The sequence below is a fragment of the Mauremys reevesii genome, linkage group 10 (genome assembly GCF_016161935.1).
Source record: "Mauremys reevesii isolate NIE-2019 linkage group 10, ASM1616193v1, whole genome shotgun sequence".
Classification (NCBI taxonomy): Eukaryota; Metazoa; Chordata; order Testudines; family Geoemydidae; genus Mauremys; species Mauremys reevesii.
In genome coordinates, this window is record NC_052632.1 from 9536658 (window position 1) to 9558928 (window position 22271).

Sequence of the window (22271 nt, forward strand, 5' to 3'; positions counted from 1 at the left end):
TGGAGCCCAATATCCTGTGGAAATCAATGGGAATTTTTTTCTAGGTAAGGACTGAATAATGATTACAGTACTGGTCCTAGATCATCAGACTGTCAAGATGACAACTTTGTGTTAGGTTTTTAATTATTCTTATTTTTTTTATTTATATTTAAGATTTCTTCAATTTCTTTTGAATGATTTTCTGCCCTTTGTAATTACAGAGGATGCGGTGATTAGGCTTCCTTTCATAGCACTTCTCAATTTCCCCTTTAAAGTGGAAGATTTACACTTAGATAAATCAGTGGGGCAATGAGATGGGGAAGGGAGAATATTTATACCAAATAGCAATATTTTTGGGAAAGGTATTTGTGTTCTGGTAAAAAAATATTTTTGGTTGCTTAATCATCCACTTATGATCTGCTTCTCTGTGCCACGTAGGTGGGCTGCCAGTGGAGAAGCTAAGGAGGGCACAGTTGCAGAGGTGGATTCTCCATGCTAGTGCTGCATAGGCTGGCATTTAAAATGGGGAAAAAAGAAGGGAACAAAGAATCCACCCTCCTAGTTAACATGACTTTCATCTTTATAGTCAGATTCTCAGTTGCACTAATTTCAGAGGTTCTACACACCCACAAAACCCACTGAACGTAATGGGAGCTGTTGATGCTCAGTACCTATGAAAATCAGGACACATTTGTTTGATGCCCAAAGATGGATTTAGGAGACTATATTGAGATACCTAGATTTGAAAATTTTGTCCTTAAGCATTTAAACTTCAAAGCTTGTCCAAACTCATCCAGACCGGTTGGTCTCTCTCTCTGCTAGTAAATCTTTTTTCTTTTCACTGTTGACTTTGACAAACAATACACTTTAATTCTACTGATATCCAAATAACGCTCATAGTTATTTAGTGTGTGTAATATACCAGCCATAACCACCAGATTGAGAGCAAAGGGAGCAGTTTTTAGTAACCAGACACACAGCACCCTTACCCTCCATAGTCGGCATGCATCTTGAGATGATCCCCATCATCTCAGAGAGAAAACATGAACTTTGCATAATTGAAATAAGGGATCTGTATTATGCCATATTTTTGTTTAAATTATGCAAGACTCTGAGATACGCAGGGCATAAGGAAAGTAAGAACAAGGCCTTTAATTGAATTCATTATCCATTTCAATAGAATTGTTAAAAACCTAAAACAGAAGAGCAGTTTTGCATTCTGCTAACATAATCCACCTCCATCTGCATTATACTTTTCTGTGTGTGACACTCTCTCTCTCACACACACAGTCCTTAGTGCATCAGTTGAGAAGAAATACTGTACCATAGTAGCTAAATCACTTAGACCTTACATATGGTAATAAAAATGGCTAGTATCGAGATAGTTAGAATAATCTGATCATCTACAGTTCATTGCTAATTATAGCAATAATAAAAAAGGCTTCACCTAGAAATTCCAGTTGTTTGTGCCAACTAGTTGCATTTATTCTCTGCTGCTGTCAATGACTGCTGTTACTAGGCCTTTCAAATGGAACATTTTAGAAACTCTGGTTGCTGTTGGGTTAGCTCAGTCCACTGCAGATAGGAATTCAATCTGTTGGCCCATTGTTCTTGAAGGAGACTGATTTGTTTGGTTTTGCTGTCCTTTCACATAGTGCATGCCATGGATGGGTAAAACAACAGGAATAATTAAGATAGACATAGTAACACATGCCCTGAGATCAGAAATATAACTTTCCAAAAACATCAGCCAGAAATCTTGAAGAATCAGGGGCCGGTTTGTATTGTTACACCTAGTAACAGTAAGAGAAAAAGAACTTATTTATGATTCTGAAGCTTACACAAGAAGTCTTCTGGAACTACTACTTCAGAGCAGTAATATATTTTTCCCTTTGGCCGATGTTCTCACAAGTTTTAATAGAATATTCCACACCTGAGCAGGGTGATCCTCTTGTGGGCATCTCCCTTTCCCACCACCTAGGCATGAACCTGTTTCCTAGCACACAAATTTGCTCTATATTTAATTTCCTCCACTCTCATTTGTCCTGGCCCTCCCTTTCCCATTTGGCCCTCTGTTTCCCAGGCCCTAGTGATCTTTCCTCCTTCTCCCTTGCTGCCTGCCTATCTGTGATGACCTGTGTCCTGTGGCTGGTATCTGTGTGACAATAAAGTCAGATGCACCTGGACTCTATCCAAGCTCTGTGTCACTGATTTCTTTTCCATCGGAAGCCAACCTGCAAGGCCCCAGAATTCTGCTATTGCTCACCGGAGGGACGTGTGTGATAGAGGGAGAGAGAGAGAGAAAGGGAATGGAACACTGGTGATAGAAGAAAGGGAAAGAAGTATATGCATAGATCACCTAATATAGTCCCTGGATCAGAACTGTGAGCGTCAGGTTTTCTGTGTGATATTCACACTGATGAGTAAAAAGTTCACGTTCTTCCAATAATTCCTCACTTTCATTATTTCCCCCAAATACTCATTCTCCAGAATACGCACAGAAAACAAATAGAAAAGAAAGGCAAAGTGGACAAATGTATTGGTGTTTGATTTATTCCAACAAATGTTGGCGGGAATCTATTTTTGAGGCATTTGCACTCAGCTCCAGTCCTTATGAAGAGATAACAAACATTACATATTATTTCCCCTTGCGGCTTTCTCCGGAGAAGTTTATCAGTAGTTGGGGGTAAAAGAAAAGTCTCACACACTCCCATACGATCTGTTGGTATTAATGCTGAGAGTCTCAAAGTTGAGGGGTGTCTCCCCACGAGTGCGATAAAGTCTATAGCTCATTGTTCCCACACAGTAACAATCAATAGAAATGTAATTACTAGTAGTCCTATTTGGCATAGCTAAAAAGGGTATCGCAGCTTGGTGCTAGTTCTTCCGCCAAGGATGCAGCTTTGCAAAACCGTTCCTTTTATCCTTCTTTACATATTTATTACAACTCTTTAGACTGATCCATGCAAACTAAATGAAAACAACCAATAGAAAGAGGCCTGCTTGTGCCAGCAATCCCCAGACTGTCAAACGATCACTGAAGATTGGACAGGTCCTGATGAAATAAATGTTGGCTGCTGACTCTTCCAATTTTGCAACACTCCTCTGTGTCACTGGAGCAGCCTTGTCCAAGATTGAGATATTTGCAAACTGTCATCTTTCATAAATATCTGCCTTGAGTGACACTTTGCTCCCCCCCATTTCCCTTTGAAATGTACCTAGCTGGCACTGAGCCTGCGGAATTTCATTGCTTGTGATAGGTGATTAGCAAAGAGATGATTTCCTCCTCCCTTCCCGCTCTGCCAAAGGGCTGAGTGACAGGTCCAAAAGGCGAAAGGCAGACTGGGGAAGCAAATCTGCCAGAGGCATAAGTGATGACACTCTGAAAACACTTCATTCATCTTGCCAAATTACAGGCTGGGCTGGGGACTGATGGGGCGGGGAGGGAAGAGTCTTTTGCATTTTCCTAGTATCCTCTCAGCTCTAAAAGCTGACTATTGCAGAAGGGCTCTTGGCGTTGAAAGATGCTCACAAGAACAGAGTGCTCAGTTCCCCTCTCCATCCTTTCCCCTCTGAAAAACTAGCTCATACCTTTCTGAAGTTAGTGGTTTCTGGACCAAGCATATAAACTGTATCTGTCCTGGCCCTCCCTTTCCCATTTGGCCCTCTGCTTCCCAGGCTCTAGTGATCTTTAGAAAACTACCCTCCTGTCGTAATAATCAAACATTTAGGGGCAATTTTCAAAGGCACAAAGGAGAGCTAGGGGTCTAACCCCCACAGCCAGTCAATAGGAGTGGGGCGCCTAACTGCACTACATGCCTTTAAAAACAACCTTCGCCTAATTTACTTACTAGGAAATGCCTCACATGGGCAAACTGGAGACTTGTGTTTGAAATATTACTTGACTCTATTTTGGAGGGGCTATTCCTCCCATGCTGGTGATCTGGAAGGTAATGCAGTTATGAGACAATGATTAGCTTGGTCCTAGGGAAGCTGCATTAATGGAGCCACCAACTTTTGGATGGGAGGTAAGACTGATGTTCTCAGGACTTACAGGCCATATAACAATCCATGACCTATTCATGCTTTAGTCCATCCTTATTCAGGACAGCACTCAAGCCCTAAAGAGGGATGGCTTCCTGAACTGGAGCCAATGACAGTCACTCTCTGTCACCTGGAAATAGCTCAGCTACCATATATTGAGGGGGTGGAGACATGGAACCCTGGGGAATGGGAGTAGTTTTGTGGCTCTGTGGCCACTGTTTGACTACTCTCAGGGATTGAGTCCCACCTCAGGAGATATTGTGGCCCTGTGTGTCCGTGGAGACTGGCCTGGTGGTGTAGCTCAAGCTGTGAACTATGAGCAGAGTTTGTAGGATCAGAATGAGACTTTTATGCCTGCAGGGATCATTTAACTCAATTTAAGCAGAGATGCAACCACTTCATGGGTGAAGGCTTACAGGGTGGACTACTCAGCAGGCTGCACAACAATGAAAGGATGGGGAAGGGAAATTGTCCGAGGACTCTGGAATGACAGACTCCTACCCTTACAAAATGTGCTCCAGGAGCCTTCATTTCCAGGAGCAAATTTAATTTTAAAGGCACCTAAACTTTTAGGTTTCACCTGAAAGATAATGGGCCAGATTCTAGTGTCAGTTACATTGGTCTGATAGCACCAATGTCACAATAAGCACATGTTAAACATTAATGTAACCATTGACTAATCACATAAACTGGATTGAGGACTAAACCAGGAATAACTGCCTATGTCACTTCACATTTTCCCTGGTGCAAATGAGTGTCAAAATTTAGCCTTGGGTTGTTATGAACTTGGCTAAAATGTCTCTAGCATCACCTGCCAACCCCGTCTCTCAGCAAGTACTGAAAATGGAGCCTGAGACATAATATATTGAATTCCTATCCTATACTGGGAAGAGTGAAGTAGTTACTCTCTGAGTGGAAAAATATCTTCCATGCTTAGCCCACCATCGTAAGACTGTAGAAGTAGAAGATGGAAAAGAACTATTTGATTATCCATTCCCAGGACTGTTCTGTACAGAACATTTAATAATGCTTCTGAGATAGTCTCGCCACGTAGATTTTAAATAATATTCACATTACATCAGAATCCATTGAGATGAACTGAACGGAAAGAGCTTTTAGAATACTCAGGCACTTGGAATCAAACAGAATATTGTTCCTTGCACCCATAGAGCACTAAGGATTAATGACAGTGGGGCCCAAAAGGCTCTGATAAGTGCCCTAGGTCTGCAAGGTTATATAACCCTTCCAAGTTACTTCATACTGCCAAAATGGAAAAGAAATCTCAAGTTAACAGACTTTCCTTGAAAACATTTCCAAGCTTTCTGCTTCCATCTGAGCTGGAAAACAAACCTCTTCTGTGATCACTTTGTGCTCGGACCAGGAAGCGTCATGGTATATGAAAATGGAAAAAAGCAGGGATCAAACTTGGCTGAATCTTTTCAATGAATTTTGATATTAAAGTGTACAAAAATGGTTTTGTGCCATTTATTCTGGGTTATACTTGAGAACATATGTACAACAGTCATACAGCATGTGTATAATGATTTCCATCTTCAAACAACAGCTAATGACACCTCACGACACCATGCGAGGTAGGCAAGTAAATAAATTATTCCCTCATGTTAGACTGGGAAACCCAGTAACAGAGAAATAAAAGTGAGGTCTTCAAGAACACGAGTCAGTGGCAAAACAGGGATTAGAACATGGGAGCCCCTGGTTCCCTTTCCCTGGCACTAGCCACAACATCATATGTATATGGGTGTGTATGAAGACACGTTTGGGTCCCGTATCTATATCTTTAGATGTACAGAAAGTGATAAATGGCATATATGTGAGCACAAAACGCAGTGTAACGCAACAATCCACCTACAAACACATACCGTACTATATGGCACATTAATTGTACATTAATCAGAACAGAGTGTCCTAGTGTCATTGCAAAATCTACCATGTCCTTTCCCTATATTACTTATACAGATCTGGTCATTACTATATTACTATCATTTAATAAAGTGTATTATTTCAATCCAACTAATGTCACTAGTGAACCTATTTCTAGCCAATTTGTATATTTCACATGATGATTTTGAGCTGGTCTAACTCTTGTGTTTTCACAAGGAAGTTGCCATATAGATGAGTTCTCTCACTAGAGTTTTGCAATTCACAATGTAAGGGAAAACTGCTGCATTTTGTTTCTAGTTTTTAAAGTTTTTTTAAACTCCAAAATGGGCTAGTTTTGCCTTAAAATTAATCAGAGTTTGGAATTTTCTTTTGTTCCAGTGAGCCTATTTCTGAGTAAAAAAATGGGTTTACTGCAAGCCAAAAAATGCTACCTCAGAATTTGACATTTCAAAATTTGGGTTTTCCCACATTTGATTCAAAAATTGTTATTTTGTCACAAATGAAATGGCAAGTTTTAAAAAAAGGAAAATCTGTCTGAAATTTCACATCCACATTTTTCTCCAGCTCGTCTCTGAATTTCATATTGACCCTATGCCTTAAAAGTGTTTTAAAGTTTCTCTTGCAATGTTTTCTAGGACATTTCTCTTACTAGTGCTGAATATAAAAATGCAAATAGGGAACATTGATCTAGAATGGAATATTTTTCTAATGTTTCCATTAAGCAGCAGATGCTGTTACCAAGCTGTCATCTTTGTTGCTAGGGAAATTTTGTGCGTATGCCAGAAGACAACTGGTTGGGATAATACAGTCACCCTATTGCATGGGTTGTTGCATGAGTTCCTGTAATGCCATTGGACTGAAGAATCCCTGAACACAGGACCCACATCTGCAGCCCTTGCGCTCCTAACTCCAATGGGACTATGGATTCCATGATCAGAACTTCTTGCTGTGGTCAGTGAAGTTAATAGGACTATTTCTGTTCCTAGAATTAAGCATGTGCTTAAAGAGCTTTGCTGGACAGTGGCCTAAGTGGCCTACTGGCTTAATTACTATTGCTTCCTGCAGTCACCAGTGCAGGTAGACTATATAAATACCGATCCATCTCTCAGAGTCACCCACATACTCACATATGCACTCAGGGACAATTTCCCCCCTGTTGTAACTGTTGACTTCATTGGAGCTATACCAGGGATTAATTTGATCCACACACAGATCGCATTTAATTTCAAAGTGTGGCATCTCTTTTATCTGCAGGATAACATTGTAAAACTGATTTTGATATCTTTTTTCTCGAACAGCAGGCTGTGATCAATGTATGTATTCAGAGTATATATTGAATAGAGTAAGAAGGTTACCATGTTCACAATTCTCCAACATACTGATAAGAAAACCTTATCAGTATATTGGTGAATCACAAATGGCAGCAGGTCAGATCAAATTTTTATCAAGCGGCATAAAGATCATAAAAGCAGGTTCCCAAGGCTACCTCTGCTTTAATAAAATGAAGTCATCCATGTGTTGCTTTGTATTAATATTGCAACTAGTTTAAACATATATAAGCCATTATTTTTCCTCAAGTGTTAAATCAAATTGAATCACAGCTTTTTATGAGCAATAAAATGATAATAGACCAGATCTGGTCAGCTAGGATAATAACTTGATTCCGTACTTGGGATGTACATGTTTAAGGTTTCCATGATAAAACTGTAATTTTATACCCTAAAGTGTGTTAATAACATTAAGTGATGTAATAGTGAAAGTGAACTGCAGAATACAATACCCATAGGGCCATCATAATAGAAATAATTTATAATGTAACAGCAATAAAATCTTTAATGTTATCTCAGTCTAGTCCTGTCCCCACGTCTGGGGTTTCGGATTACACATGATTTTTCTATGGATTTACGTGTTAACCTAAAATAATTAAGAAAATGGTTTTCAGAGTGCAAGAGCCTTTGAAAGTTGATGATTCGACGATCATTTTATTAACTCTTTCATGCCCAACAAATTCCAGTGTGGCTAGTAGCTAGCATAGCACGGGGTAAATATTTTCCTCTTATTTAATCCTTATTTATCCTCATATTTAATACCACTGAAAATGATGTATATGAAAATGATATATATGAGCATGTAGATCATATTAAAATGAGGCTCTCTCATTCAAAAATATATGATGAATGTACATCCATTTCCTGTCCCCTACTCCTCTCCCCCCACACAACCATACACATATATTTACATAGGCAAAGAGGAAGATTTTGAAAGTCTCCTCACAGATGTAGGAGCTCAAGTCCCATTGAAAGGCAATGAGGCTGGAGTTCTTAAATCTCTTAGGTTTGTTTGAAAATCCCATCAATAGATCTATATGCACTTATATATTAAACACAAACCTATATAAGCAACCTGAAAGCTGCCTTTATTGGCCAAATAAGGATTCCTCTGACAAAAAGGGAATCCCTAGATAAACTAAAACGGTCTCTATACCTGCTCCCTTGCAGCTTCTGGGATATGGGGCATGTGGGGTGTATTGGGGTTGGGGAAGAGGGGCTGTTGAAGGCAGTTGTAAATTAGACCAACTAAACTGGACTATTCCAGCTTACGGCACTGATGAGGGAAACACAAAGGTGGCATAAAACCTGTTCCTCCTGCCCCTTTGGGTCTTGTGCCAAGCATAGATCAGCCAAACCCGAGGATTATTACAAAGTGTCTCCAGTATAAATGATATAAAACAGTTATTGTGCCATTAACAAAATTCTTTGCATCTCAGATCCTCTTTGGGCCCTCGGGAGGGCCATGGAAAACGATGGGAAATGTACAAAAAAGAAACGTATCTTGAAATATGCATGTTATACATAATTGACCCTTTAAAAGAATATGCATTAGAAAATATTAGGTCCCTAATCTTCTGTGACATCATTACACAGACTTCTGATTAAACACATGCACTCATTAAGTGTAACATTTTATTTTAGTTTCTTTGTTGGAATTGTTAGACTTCCTGACCAATTCCAGCCAAGCTACAATATGCACTATGAAAACTCACAGCACTGTAGATATAACATCACCACCACTTGGTGTATCCATAACTCCTTTGATCTGAAGACCTCAAAGCACTGTACAAATATTATTTGGTTACATGATGAAACAGCCTTGTGCAGGGGGCAAATAATATTATTCCCATTTTACAGATGACAAAAGCAAGATATAAAGATGGGAAAGTGACTTGCCCACAGAGTTAGTGGTAGAATCTAGGAGTCTCGAGGAGGAACTGCTAAGAACCCCTGTTTCAACAATGGCTATATTATTATTTTCTTAATTCCCATTGTCCTTTCTAGGTTCCTGTACTCCAGGCGGGCACGTGCTATGCAAACCACGGGCAATTGGTGGGCAATTTTGATCAGTGACAAGTAGGTGTGTGTGTGTGTGTGTGTGTGTGTGTGTGTATACACACACACACATATATATATATACACATATATACACATACACATATATACACATACACACAAATACACACACAAATGCATCTAGCTACTATAGACTGGCAGCTCCTTGTCTTCTAATAAAGCTGTGGTGTTTTCTTATGGGAAAACCGTGGGCCATTGATTCAGTTAGTGTGTGCATTTCAACTGTATTTGCCACATTTACGTGACACTTCAAAGTTCTGCAGATCTAAGATCAGTATTTAGTCCCGTGCAAGCACAGAGGATGATGGCAAAAGCGTTGCAGGTGTTGTCACCCACAGGCTTGAGAACTAGTCACAGGAGATTCAGAGGCAGATGCATCAGAAAGATCCTTCTCATTCAGAGTAGTCTCTCAAGGAAGACTGCCTTTCTCCTTGTGTCTCCTGTGCATTTAGGAAGCTACACTATGTTCTGGCTCGTAATACGCTGCACCTCATGGAATGCAGGGGAGTGGATCAAATATGGACCACTCATCTACTCATAAACTGAATGCATAATCCCAGCAACCAAGAGACCCTGAGGCAGCTGCTTGGATAATACAGGAAAACTAATTTCAATTCTGCTGTGTTCACAACTCTTACGTGTTTGCTTTCAATGAATAATCAAGTACTGGCACAAATACTAGTGAAAATGGAATTTTAAATGCCAATATTTGCAGTTTGGGAGAACCTCATTCAGTTTCACTCTGAATAGATTTGCACTAGCTTACATAAACCAGCGTGGGTCTAGTTTTGGCTGGTTGGGTTATAAAGCTCATGATAGGAAACTTGCATGGGAAGTAAATATATTTGTCCCCAGTTCTCTGCTTCCGGCTCATCAAAAAACCCATGGAAAAGCTTCTTTGCAGGCTTTCCAGAAGAGGAACTTAAGCAGAGCTTTCAAAGGTCGGGATCAGCAGCACATTTGTGCATATGCTGTCTTTGATTTGGCAATCACACTTATTCTCAAAGCCCCTACCCCTCTGCAGACTCCTATTCTGAGAAAGACTCTTCTGCAAGGAGGGGGCTGTGCATAGGGCCACTGCAGGCCAGAATTCAGGTAAATGTTTATATGGCCAAATGTTTCACGAATAAGGTCCCATATGTGGATGTGTATATATATCCCAGCCTGAGAAAGAGAGAAACAGCTTTTGTCTTGGATCTAAAAACACCTCGTATGTTGAAAGCTGAGTGGCACTGGCATTTGCTGCTGACGGCGTTGCTTAAGGAGAAAAATTTTGCAGAATATAAAGTTTCATTTAACGCAGAGGGGGTTTCGTCCCTAAGCTGATCTAGATAAATATTTCTCAATGGTGTGCTAGAGAATAGGACTACTCTCTGGTCAGTTGCCAGATAGCTGCCAGAGCAAAATAATTCAGGTTGGTTTTTTTTTTTAAGCCTGCGAGAGAGAGAACTTTGATATCTAACAACCTGATGTGTTAAACTCATCTTAGACTCTATGTGTTGGAAACAAGACCTCATGCAGTACATATAAATACCATCTGCATCCAAATTACGTCAACATGTACGGTAATTGACATTGCTGTAAATTATCTGCTACTGATGGACACCAGAACCCTTGATCTGTGCACTCAGGTGCCTCTTTCTGGCTACAGAAATAAAATTACGTTTTTACGTAGCATCAAAATGTAAAACAGGCTGTGCTGATAGTGTACCAAAGCTTTTAGGCCTAGCTATATTACAAGAGTAAGGAGCGATAGAAATCTGCTTGTCACTTCTTCAGCTGGATAGGCATGACTGGCTTCAAAAGGAAACCTAGGAGTGATAGATTAAAGGAAAGGTGGCCATGAACTCTTCTTTCCCAAAGAAAGTTCAAAGCCTCCTTATTTAGGTTTTTATCACACTAAAAATGGGAAAGGGGGTGAGGAAGATAAAAATTTAAAAATAAATATCTTAAGAAATTATCATCATCTGCGCCTTCTCCAATGTGTCTGGTAAGCAAAGTGTTAAGTGAATTGTAACTAGATCCTCAGGAGACAGTTGCAACCTGGTTATCAGTGGCAGTAAATGGAAGATAATAGCCCCACTAGAGAGTTATGAAATGGCTTGTCTTTGAGCTGCCAAAGTGTTTAGACTCTCTTTTATTATATTCACAGTGGTAATCCGATATGTCCTGACTTCTGTCATCTGTATGTAATGCTTATCAACTCTCTGCCAGTGATTCACCCTCTTGTCAGGGACAATTATTCCTCAAAGCGCTGAGGTTATGACTGAAGCAATATTATGACTAGAAAGAAAATATGAAAGGTGCAGCACATCACAGCAAGCAATCTTGAAGCTGACGTCAAAGTGAAGGAGGACATTGTTGATAAAAAGGGGAAAGTTTTGTTCTAGTGCTCCCAGGGCAGGCCTGGGCATTGCTAAGGTCAAGTGCACATACAACTGCAGTAATGGAAGAATTTCCACGACTTTATTAGAGCTATGTATTCAGGCCTCTCCAGTTCGGGTCGTGTCACCATTTCTGATCTAAGTCCCTGTTTACAGGCATTTAGAACAGAACAGGCAAAATTTTGGCCCTAGCACTGGAAGTTGGCAGATAAGGGCTCATTTCAGGAGCAATTCATTTTCCTACAAATGATCACAAATAAGGAAGCAATCTAGGGGAATCAGGATCCAGTTTGCAGTCATTCTGGGATCTCTGAAATTCCATTAGAATTAGAGAACCTTATGAGTTTCAACTCAAACAAGTGATGACAAACTTGATTCATCAGGTGGGATTCCCAACCTCTGAGTTCCTCTTAAATGCGTAAGGAAAAGCTAATAACATTTTGTCACACTTTACGCATGGCTTATGGATTCATTAGCGGGAACAAATGACCAGAGTGACCACCTTTGAATGGCTAATGGTGGGCTTGTGGCTAGGAGAGAAAGAAGGCTCTGGAGAAGCTCAGAGGCCGCACTAAGCTGAGTGGGCTAACAAACACAAGAGGGGCACTGAAGAATAGAAAACAACTTGAGAACTGAGGCATAGCTGGGGCCCAGAGGTAACAAGCTCAAGACCAGTGGAGGAAGCTGAAAGTGTGGGACATGTCAGGTCATTTTGTCTCCTCCAAAAGTAACTAGAGACCTTGGTTCAGTCGGCTGTGCCAGTGATGCTGGGCAAAAGCAGCTTGTTAGTGGATCTTGTGGTGCTGCAGGAAGGTTACCAAGTGGTGCCAATGGTGAAGCTGCCACTGACCAATGGTAATACCCATTCTCTCTGTACCTTGTACACATACGCACAGATAAGAATCAATATGGATTGTTCAAAACAGGTCAGGCTATAATTCACCCCACTCCGTGTTTTTAGCATCGATACTACTAGAACTGGGTGGAAGTGGTGGTGTCTGTGGCTTTAACAGTCTTCTCTCTTTAATTGCACTGTGCAAATCCTCTTTTCTGTTTCATCCTTGCTAACAAGAGCTTAAAGACTGTCACTTCCTTGGCAGGGAGGGTCAGAGGATATCTAACTGCCAGGGCAGTTGTGATGCTGAGAAAGTCCCAATCTGTGGGTGAGAGCACGGAGGAAGAGGGGAGAAAGAGGAGGTCAGTGGTTAACTTTAGTGAAATTATGTTACGAAGTGGAGCTATTTAACCATTTGTTCCCCCAACCAAGGAGAAAAATACAGCCTGATTCTTTTTGTGAGGCTTAGCCCTGCTATTTGATTGGCATCCCTGATTAACTGTACTTGAGGCAGAGAAAGAGAGCGCGCCCACACGCACCAACTGGAATCTGCTTTCGTCTTGGGGGTCATGATCAGCAGGGTCAGCTGTGCTTCCAGCAAGACAGAAAAGAAGCCTCCTAAAGCAACAAGGAGAGAAAATGAATCCCTGTGCCTTCTCTAGTATATTGCAGTAATGTAATATAGCAGCAATAACCCCCAGAGTAGCATCTGGTGAACTTGTGACTAAATGCAGCCTGCTTTGCTCAGTGTTCATGAGCTCAGGGTGTGTTTATTCCCTCTCACGCATCACGCTGCCAGATAGTTATTGCCTAAATGCAAACAGTTTCAAAAATATTTCTGGGAGCCTCCACGTGCTCCCTTCAGCTTGCCTGTCAGAGCTGAGGGCTGGTATTGCTTTCCCAGCAGCATGAGGGTAGAACTTTCTGCAAGTAAGAAAATACAGACACTTGGGCAGCGCAACAGAGATAGACTCCTGTGTTGAGCATGACAGGCTGGTGCTGGAACAATGTGTATAGTGGGGGTATCGAGAGCCATCCAACCAAACTGCAAACCCTGTGTGTGAGGGAAACCACTTCAAACCAGGGGGTGCAGCTGCCCCCACAGTTCTAGCCTCTTTTATGACTAATAAAGTGGACAAAAACCCGGTCTAGGCTATACAACGTATTGATATTTCTGACACTGCAACTTCATCTCTCTAGTGCTGTGCATAACGGGGGTATTTCTGGATGCCAGATTTCACTCTGGCAGGTGGAATTACGTACCAGAATCAAAAGGCACCATTCTGGCCCTGCAGGGTGTGAGGGACTCCTCTGAGTTTAGCAGGAGTTGTTCCTGCAGGGACAGAGAGAAAGGAAAAGGGCGTGGCAGTCCCTTACCAACACACAGATGTGACCATTGGCTCTGCCACCAGCTACCACATTGCTTGGATTTGCATTACATTATGAAAATACCCATTCAAAGCCAAAAATAAGAGTAAAGGGAACAATTTAGTAGTGATGGCTATAGCCCCACTCCTCTCTGCTCCCTCTCCCCCTCCCATCCTCCATGTTTCAAGGCTGTTCTATTCATCCACTTCTCCACACACCCCGCCCCCATCTAGGTAGCTTTACGCAATCCCAGGTTTATAACATCATGTTAGCAGCAGCACTAATAACCCATGATTCTTTTCCCCTATTGTGTTTGTCAGAGGCAATAATCTGGGCACTCCAGTAGCACAGTGCTGAGAAGCTATGGTGTGTTTCTATAGCAACCGACTAATCCACAGGTGGAAGGTGATTGGACACCTTTGGCACCAGCACGATAATTTGAAAGATCTTTTTCACTGCGCTGTTCTGCGGCACGAGTTCATTGTATTGCAACCCATCGAATCTTTATAACCCACCTTGAAAATGCTGCCATGGCTGCACAAATCATTGCAAAGAGTGAGGTGACTTCCAGCAACAAACCCTTGAAATATTTCCTGAGTGGTTAAGAGGCCAAGTTGGGAATGGTGAGATGTATTGGATGGGCTAAAACAAAGGGCTATAACAATAAGCCAGCACTCACTCTCTGAAGTCAGGAATCCTGTGCATGTGTATGGGTTCTGGGGAATGGTAATGTTTGTTAAAGTGGGAGGAGTGCTGGCCAAGGTCCCTGTAAAAGGTGGCCTTCTCTGGTAAGGACCAGGGACTGGCCAATCATGTTTAAATTAGCCCCACCCTGCCGTATCTGTGCTGGGTGTAGGACTTGAAAAGGGAGGAAACTCAGCAGTTTGGGACTGGTTGAGGAGAAAAGCAGCTGAGTTGGGTTATAACATTCCGACATCCAACTCTTCCAAACCCCATTAATCCTGACCTGTTATCACCAGCTCTTCTAAGGCATCTCTTTTATAAATGAGTGAATTTAGTATTTGCAAAAGGCATTGGATTGAGATCCCTAGAATCTGAAGTTCCAGCCTGAAGTTTCAAAAATGACAAGTGATTCGTGTGTGCGTGGGGGGGGGGGGGGGAGAGGGGGACGATGACTAGATTTTTGAATGCCAAAAATCAAGGCACTTCAAAGGTGCAGAGCACCCATGTTCTGAAAAATCAGACCTCTTTACAGTGTCTCATGTTGAGCTCCCTAAATCTGAGGCACCTAGTTATTTTTAAAAAGGCTTTCAAAAGAGTCTTTATCTAAAGGACAGTTGCAGCACGGGCAGTGATATGGCAAACTTCCCTATGTTGTTCTATTTTAAGTTCTCTGGACCCGTGGAATCTGTTCTCCCATTTTCGGTTTCCCCCTCAGCCTTGTTGCCCTGCCAGTTACAGTTTGTGGCCAAATGGCATTGCACGCACTTTCTGCTCCCAACTTCACACCGCAAACAAAACTGGGAATATTAGATAAGTATACATAACTTTAAATATAAACATTAATTATCATAGAATATCAGGGTTGGAAGGGACCTCAGGTGGTCATCTAATCCAACCCCCTGCTCAAAGCAGGACCAATCTCCAACTAAATCATCCCAGCCAGGGCTTTGTCAAGCTTGACCTTAAAAACCTCTAAGGAAGGCGATTCCACCACCTCCCTAGGTAACCCATTCCAGTGCTTCATCACCCTCCTAGTGAAAAAGTTTTTCCTAATATCCAACCTAAACCATCCCCACTGCAACTTGTGACCATTATTCCTTGTTCTGTCACATTCACATTCCCAGTTCTGTGTTTGCAATGTGAAGTGGGAGCAGAAAGTATATATGATGTAACAGCTCGGCTCATAGGGATGGGAAAAAGGGGTTGGGAGAATCTTATAAAGAGAAGGAAATAATGAAAATTTGTCTTTAGGTCAATATAATCAAATTATAGAAAGTGGTGTTTATACCAATGGTCAATTTTATTTTTTAAATTTTACCCATCCACTTGGAGCTAAATTTCATAGAAGAAGAATGTCGTTTGAAGCCCCTCAGAATAGTTTAATAAAAAAAACTGACTTCAATGGAGCTACAGAGGGATGGCCCTTAGTTTTTAGGAGGAATCCAAACAAAGAGGCAGGCAGATAGGATGATTAAAACTAAAGCATTCTCCACCCCACTCTAATGTGGTGAAGGGCTGGGGCTTTTTTCATAAAACCCTTACAACAACTGTTAATGTGCTGGACACCTCATTAGAAATAGTTGAAGACAGGGTCCCTGGTCTGAATAAATTATCATTTAAATTCAGCAAGACAGCCTAAGTGAGCAATCAGCCCAGGTGAGTATAAGATGATCACATGGGATCTCGGGAAGGTGTGCAATACATCTTGATTATTCTCCAGAAACTCATGCCTTTAACTGCCTTGTTTCCCAATTTACATCAAACAGCCGAAAATTTGGCAGGCTTTTTGTTTTCTTTCTTTTTCTCTTTTATTATTAAAAGAAACAAATAACTGCTCATTTCTGAGGAGCACTGGGCTGTTTCACTTTTCACCATGCCCTTCATTTCAGAGAGGTGCTGAAACTTCCGGGTGTGGCGAAACGGAAGGCGCAGAGTCCATTTTGAATCCATTCTAGATTAGTAGTGTTCCAAAGTTATCACCATTTTGTAAGCTGTCCTGTGGCCTGTGCAAAGTCAGTTAGTGGTCTCGGTCCACTGCCCCGTGAACAAGTTTCCACATCACAAATACCATCACCACAATTAGCATTAATTGATAGCTTTGCTGACAGCAGAGAATTCAAGGACTTGATAAGCTATAGAGACAACTCCCCACTTGACTCTCAGACCGTGGTAGTGGGGAAAGTTTGTACTGCTGCTGCCTAGGCTGCTCCTATTCTTTGTGGGCTCAAATCTGCGGTCCTTACTCAGCTACTGATACTTGGAAAATACTATTGACTTCAATGGGAGCTCTGCATTACTAACAACTGATGTGCCCACAGAGGATTTCAGGCCATTTTAGACAGTGGCAGCATAGGGAGCATCCCTGCAGGAGGTCCATAGCCCTTTACAGAGCTGAATTTCAAAGGGGTTCCCCCATCCCCTACACTGCAGGGTTTGGGGGATTAGCAGCATTAAGCCAGGCCAGCCTCTGTTAAGTCACCACGCACCTGAACTGCAAGGGGTGAATGCAGGATGTATCGCATATCAGATTGTAAGTGACTGGTGTAAAGAATATGAATTCTGAGTTTTCTTGAAAAAGATGAGGGGTACATCACGGAAATAAATCAGACAACATGTGAAGCTAGTCTGTGTTCTAAGAGACATGACAATTACATGACCTTGTAACAAAGCATGGTCAAGATGACACTGATACTACATGTGAAACAGAGCCTGGTGGAAAGTTGCTATTCTTCAAGCTTTCTTGCATCTAGACATCTTTTAAGGGATTTCAGAATTTAGGGTGAAAAGTGGATCTTAGGTCTTTTAAAAAAAGCCATTTCAAATCCTCATTCATATCACAAATGCTTTTTTCTCCTTTTTTCTGCAGGCCACTTAAATCTCTGGGGCCATGACATTGTCTGGCACTGAATACAGCCAGCCCCTTTTTATCATTATAAAGAAATAATGAAAGCACATGGTAGAGATGTGCTGGTATTTCAGCGTATGGTGCCTTCCTCATTCTCCATAGATAAGCCTTGAAGAACATATAGTATGATGATAACGTTAATTATTTCCAATATAATAATGGAAAATTCCTAGCAATTCAAAATCATTCCTGCTGCCTAGAATGAATATATGTTCAAAGTAAAAGAAACCAAACACATTCCCACTTTTGTGAGTTAAATAACAGCAAGTGACCTATATTTTATTACAGTACACAGCTGTTTTATCACATAAGTAAATAAATCACCATTGAACCAACGTTGGGAACAAAAATTTTGAATAATAACACAATTAACTTTTCCCACAAAAGTCCAAGCAGCCCACTCGCTCATAGTTGCTACAAGCTGTGATTCCCACGTGAAAGATATCAACTTATTTCCTTTTCCTGTCAATCATCTGTACCATGTGGGGCCATGGTATGTCAGGTTATGACCTTTCACTCTGGGCATGAGCCTGAAAGCCACTAGTGAATCACCCAGTTTAATTATTTAGGCTGTTTCTAATAAATATAAAAATGTGGCCCTAACATATTTCACATGCTTGTTCAATTCTGCCTTTCAAGCCTTTCTTATCAGGCCTACCAGCCTGAACGTTTGCTGTTAGCATTGGCAGGAAATCTGTCCATCACAAAGTCTATTACTTGGGCATCGGGCTTTTCTAATTGATTTTGAGCTTCCTGGCTCATGAATCCATCACCCTTCATATTGTCCACAGGGGAATTTCTAAAATTTTCCTTGCCTCTTTTCACACAAAACTGGACTTTTGTTCATTGTCGCAGTCAAGAGCCCTGATACGTCAACGTTCACAAAAGAGTTCCTTTAACGTGAATGCAGGAGTGGGGTGAGTATTCACCGCCTGCCTCCCTACTCCACAACCTCACCCTCTATTTTAATTTTATTCTCTAATATTCTCTCCACCTTTGAAACAAAAACAAGTAATGCAATAACTTCCTTATGATATAATGTTTTCATGTGCGATGCTTGCAGCTCCCTTTCCAGTCCCCTAGGAACGGGATATGTATTTCTCCCATTCCTGGAACTCCAGCCAAGCCAAAACAGCAGGGCAACCCACCTTTCAAGCTTCACTAACACAGAGAATGGAAATCCCAATAAGGGTTTCCCTTAGGGAACTTCCAAATCCTAGAGACACTGGTCAATCCAAGTCAATAGTCTGGTTCTATATTTAGCATTATTAATATGTAATGAGTTCTTACTGACAGTACTGCCATTTAAGTGGAAAGTAACTTTTTCTTCCCTAGAGAAAGGATTAATACATTCTAATGCACTGCAAATATTTATGCTCTAATCACAACAAGACTTCCAAATGGTAAACACAGGATAGAACTAAATATGAGAAAATAACTGATGTTGCCTTTCAAAACAATAAATCTTTAAATCTAGATTGCCAGACCCAAATATTACTTTGAAACATTCCCCAAATGTACAGCACTTTTCCAACATTTCTTGCTATTTTTTCTCCTATTGCTTCAGGCCTATATAAGAAGGCAAGTGTGAAGCACCATCCTCATGTTTATATATTAAAATATATAAAGCTATGCTAATTCAAAGGAAAAAACAACCCTTTATGCTCGTTCATTAACTCTGTTGGCTGCTCAGGACTAGACCTGGTCAGAAAATGGAATTTGTATTCTGTGCAAAAACACAACATTTCAAATTTTATTCTCATTCTGAATGGGAATGAAAAGTTGAAATGTTAAACGGTGCCACTAACAAAATGTCCATAATATTTTGGTTTAGAAACATAAAAATGACCTTCTTGAAATGTCTCAGTTCAATAAGATCAAAATGAACATAAAAGTTGAAACAAAATATTCCAAACTTATCAAAACAAAACATTTAATTTTGATAAGATCAGAAAGTTTAGTTCTGGCTTTTAAGTTTTAAATTAGCTGTTCAGTTTATACACATTATATTCATACTATAGCATAAGTACAACGTTATCAAAATGTAACCTTACTGCAATGAAGAGTTTTAATAATGTCCCATCAATACTTTTAACAAAATTGATATGTTCTCATGGAAGCTTTTGAATTGGTCAAATCAGCATTTTACAACAGGAAACCATTCTGTTGAAATATTTTTGACCTGTCTACTCAGGACACATCAAAAAAGCATTGGAAATGTAATATACTATAATATGTCAGCAGAAAACCCAGGCCCTCCCTGGTGAAAGAGCGGTCTATCTCAAAGCATCTCAAAGACGGACATCACATCTTGGAAATGTAGTAAGAGACTGAGAAATTTAAAAAGCAAACTGTGAAACATGAAGGTGTCAAATTCATTTAGAGAACATGATATATTGCACGGAACGTGCTTCAGTTTGCACTCACCTTATGTGGCTTTTCAAAGACTGAACTTTCATGCACTAAGTTCAGTGACAGGCAGCAGAGCAGTCTACCCGTTACTGTCCCAGGGAAGCTGTGGATCAAATCAAATAAAGTTACTTAGTTGTGAACATGGAACCCCATCCTCAATTCTCTGAATCTAAACTGAACAGCTAATTCTTGCCTAGTAATTTAATATGGGCAATAGGTTGTCACAGCATCCATTTTTCAGCTTTAAATCAGGCATGGGTGAAGAACTTTGCACTCAGTGATAGAGGCTTTTTTGTGTTCAGCTCCCTGGAGATCTTCCTAAGCTGAACACAGATCTTCCCAAGGTGGTATGGAGACTCAGAGGGCATTGACTGACTCAAGGACATTTAGCTCGTGGTGTCCTCACCAACCTTGCCTTGCCCACACATATTCTATATGTATCATCTTAGGACCAAAGTGTGGTTCTACTCTGAAAAGTGACTATAAAAGAAATCTCCCTTCCTTGCATGTACAAAGCCAACACAGCTTTGGGAGCTGCATGGTATTCTGACTTTGACATCATCATCGGAATCACAGAGTTCCAGTAGGAGTGCCAGTTTCTTTCCTCAGTTTCTCCAGTGTAACCCCCACAATGGAGTCTTTGAATGGGCAGCCAGCATATAAACAGAGGCAGAATGTGAAGACCCATGACGTTGCCAAGTGCGATTGAAAGTGGAATTTGCTGCGAAGAATCTGTTGTTACTAGTGATGGTGCATTAATAACCCAGCTTGATTTTCAGATCCCAGGTCGGGATAGTTGGGAGAAAAACCTTGCCTTTTACTTCTCTATTAAACTAATAAAAATACACAAATGCTAATTTACATTTGAAATGGAAATCACCCAGACATACTACACATGAAATCCCGCAATGCTGTTATATAGAACCACCAAGTGCAGCTTCACAGTACCTGTATGACACTAGATATTATTTACAATAGTAGCTCTTGTGCAGTGCAGGTAAGTTCTACTAAGGTGGACAATCTGGGAGCAGAGGTGCTTATGTAACCCATGCACCTTCTGGGTGTGGTGTTCTGTCCCTTCTAGTTGCACCTAGAGAGAGAGATTAATGAGTTTGCTCTACAGCCTTAGCTAACAGCCATATGGCTTTTAGCTCATTCAGTAGAGGCTCATGCACTAAGCTCCAGAGGCCCACGGTTCGATCCTGCCCGCCGACGACCAGGGTCTGTCGGTGTTACACTAACTCTCATGATTTTGGGTGGGGAGATTGTAGAGCTCCACTGGCTGGAATCAGGTTATCACTTGAGAATCTCAGCTTTTAGGGAAAAGAAAGACAAAAAAATACATTTTGAGCAGTCCTTGCTGCAGAGAAAAGCTTGAACTCTAAATAAAAGACCTGTGGTCCAGCCACAGCTGGTCTGGGTCAGCTGATTCAGGTTCACAAGGTCCAGGCTGCAGGGATAAAAATTTCAGTGTAGATATTTGGGCTTGGGCTGGAGCCTGGGCTTTGAAACTCTGTGAGGCAGGAGGGTCTCAGAGCCTGGGCTCCAGCCTGAGTGGGAATATCTATACTGCATTTTGTAGCATCACGAGCCTGAGTCAGCTGACCCAGGCTCTGAGATTTGGTGCTGCAGATTTTTTATTAAAGTGTAGACATACCCTATGTGTTCCAACTCCAGAAAGCAAGCAAGCAAGCAAACAAACAAAACCCAATGTATTTTTTTCCCCAATCTTATTAGTTTTGGCAGCTGCTCATGATTTTGGATGCTTGGAGTTGGCAGCATTGCAGCCGCAGTCATGTGACACTGCCGTGCATTCCATTATTCCTTCCTTTTCCTCCTCAATACCCCCTCAACGAAAGGCAACTGGAGAGAGTAAGAGCTGTCTTAGGTTGTAACCTTCACATAGCTTTAGTCCACCCTCCATTGCTAAATAAACCTTCTATTGACTTCAGTGGAAGTGCCCTATAGGGGTAGAATAGGGCTTACAGATTTTGCCTAGAAACAAACCCATGAAACCGCAAACGAGCCCAAACAAAGAACAAATCTACCAGCTGCTTATCCCATTGCAAAATCTATATGCAAAAATTGATCACACTGCATTCTCTCAAATCTCTCTGGCTTAGCTTAGGACAAGTTCATTTTCCCTTGTGAAAGCGAATGCACTGCAGCATTAGAAAGCAACACCTGTTGCCCTTGGTTTCATATGCCACCCTACTCTTTTTATTTGCCTCTTCTTTCCTTTTTGGGGTGGGTTCAGTCCCAACTTTTTGAAGTTGTTGAGCAGAGAATCAGTGGGCCCTTTCTTCCTCAAACATACAGAGAGATGCACCTTTGGGCATTCATTAGAACAG

General features: G+C 41.1%; 1 long non-coding RNA gene across 2 annotated transcripts in view; it reads right to left on the reverse strand.

Annotated features, from left to right (window-relative positions):
- Positions 1-1152: 1152 nt before the first annotated feature.
- Positions 1153-22271, reverse strand: part of LOC120373362 — a 79201-nt gene continuing 58082 nt past the window's right edge. The window contains exons 2-3 of one of the 2 annotated variants that reach the window (XR_005585510.1): positions 19936-20023; positions 1153-1618 (exon numbers count right to left, since the gene is read on the reverse strand). This is a non-coding gene — a long non-coding RNA (uncharacterized LOC120373362). Of the gene's footprint in view, positions 1624-19935; positions 20024-22271 lie in introns of both variants that reach the window. The other variant, XR_005585511.1, reaches the window with a different exon arrangement.